General features: G+C 43.9%; 1 non-coding gene across 1 annotated transcript; it reads left to right on the top strand.

The window, feature by feature from the left end:
- The first annotated feature begins 477 nt into the window (after nucleotides 1–477).
- Nucleotides 478–584, top strand: LOC120250811. Its single transcript, XR_005533147.1, has one exon. It is a non-coding gene; the product is annotated as a small nucleolar RNA R71 (small nucleolar RNA).
- The last annotated feature ends 1,510 nt before the right edge of the window (nucleotides 585–2,094 follow it).

A 2,094-nucleotide genomic window follows, 5' to 3' on the forward strand; every position in this document is an offset into this window, starting at 1 on the left:
GTCTTCTATGGTCGTTGATTACTCCATGAAAAATTGGGATGATTCTTCCAACCTGAATTGTAGGTGTTGCTGTATGGATTCCCTTGAGGTCTCATGCCATTACCTACAAAGTCAACGTTCTCAACTGAAGAAACATCACCAATGATGATTAGGCAATCGGAGGGAGCATGTCCTCCACCACAACCGGTGCAATTGGTCACGACCGCAACTCTATTCGTAGCTATAAGATCTAGCTTCTTACTCAAACTTTCCACTTGGGCCGCCAATGAAGTTACAACATCAATTTCATGGAGACCGGCCACCTTTTTCTTCTTCCTAGCGTTCCACTGGTAGCTATTTAACCCCATTTCCTTAATCAATTGACGAGCCTTATCGGGGGTCTTGCTACCTAAGGTACCTCCTGCCGCCACATCCAAGAGTTGCCTTGTACTCGGGTTCAAACCATTATAGAAGGTTTGAACAATCATCCACTCCGGGAATCCGTGTTGCGGACACTTTCGCAGGAGTTCCTTGAACCTTTCCCATGTCTCAAATAGAGACTCCAATTCCAATTGCACAAAGGATGAGATATCATTCCTAAGCTTTGCTGATTTTTTGGGATGGAAATAACGGGCTAGAAAAGCTTCTACCATCTCCTCCCATGTAGTGATTGATGCTCTAGGTAATGAGTGTAGCCACTGCTTTGCTCTCCCCTTTAAGGAAAATGGGAAGGCTCTCAATTTGATGGCATCATCCGTTACACCATTTATCTTCAACATGTCGTACACCTCGAGGAAGCTCTCTATGTGACTGTTTGGATCCTCATCAGCCAAACCGTTGAATTGTGCGGACTGCTACAGGATATGGATGAATGCAGGCTTTAGCTCAAAGTTCTGAGCTGTAATTAGGGGACGCACAATACTCGATTGTGTCCCCAACACTGAAGGTCTGGCATAATCAGATAGTGCTCATTGTTGCTCATTTTGTTCTGCCATGTTTTCAGATCCTTCTACTTCCAAATCAGCTAGATTATGCTGTTCTTGCACAGGTTCTTTCCCTTTTTTTCTAAGTGTACGTTCAAGCTCAGGGTCTCCTTCAATCAATATTGATGGATTCCCTCGGGTCATAACCTGGAGCTGCACCAAAAAGAAAGAAAAAGACAATCAGAACGATGATAGAATAAGAAGATAAGAATTAGAATGTGTGGTGAAATAGCTAAGAAAACAGAGTGCAAAGTATCTCTAAACGCCTAGCTCCCCTGTAACCGCGCCAAAAACTTGACAAGTTCCCCTTCTGTATATCCCGCAAGTGCACGGGTTTGTCTAAGTAATAATCCCGGGTGAGCGGGTATCGAATCCACAGGGAGTAGGGAGTAAAGACACTTAATTCAATTCTTAGCTATGTGGAATATCAACAATGATTCAATTCTAAACAATTAAAAGTAACAAGTGAAAGAGCAAAAGTAAGGAGGAGGTAAGGCAATCGATAAAGATGGGGTACTCGGATGATGCTTCACCTAGGATAATCGCTATAAGTGCAAGAACTCTCTATTATGCTTCCTAATCAATGCAATGGTGAGTCGTGGAAATCCTTACATACATAGTCCCAAATCTAAGGTTAACTATGCCTAACTCTATTCATGTCCCGGAGGAGAGATTAAATAACCTCTCAACCTCGCACTCGAATAAAGTTGCAATGGGCTCTAGGGATTCCAGGTGATAAATGTCTTCCTAGTTATAGACCTAACCCTTTGGTCCAGGCGGAAGGTCCCTAACCACAATTAAGCCCTAGATACTAAGATCCCCTCAACGCTTCACTCCGTTGCACGCGCAACTAAGCCCCAGCGGAGATTCATCCCTTAGACCATTCACTCTATTATGGCCACAAAGAACTCGAGGAACGGAGGTAGAATCTATCACGTCGGAGGGGAAAGGGGACGCTCCTGTACCTCTCGACTCAACCTCTCAATCCTCTCCAACCTAGCTTTGTCTAACGCTCGTGGTGTGTCACTCACTCACAAGGTTACCAATAAGAACTCTCAACCCTAGTGTCACTCTAGGGGAAATGTTCATACAATCAAGCATTCAAGGTTGGAACTCACAATAAACATCAATT

The sequence above is a fragment of the Dioscorea cayenensis genome, chromosome 19, assembly GCF_009730915.1.
Source record: "Dioscorea cayenensis subsp. rotundata cultivar TDr96_F1 chromosome 19, TDr96_F1_v2_PseudoChromosome.rev07_lg8_w22 25.fasta, whole genome shotgun sequence".
Lineage (NCBI taxonomy): Eukaryota > Viridiplantae > Streptophyta > Magnoliopsida > Dioscoreales > Dioscoreaceae > Dioscorea > Dioscorea cayenensis.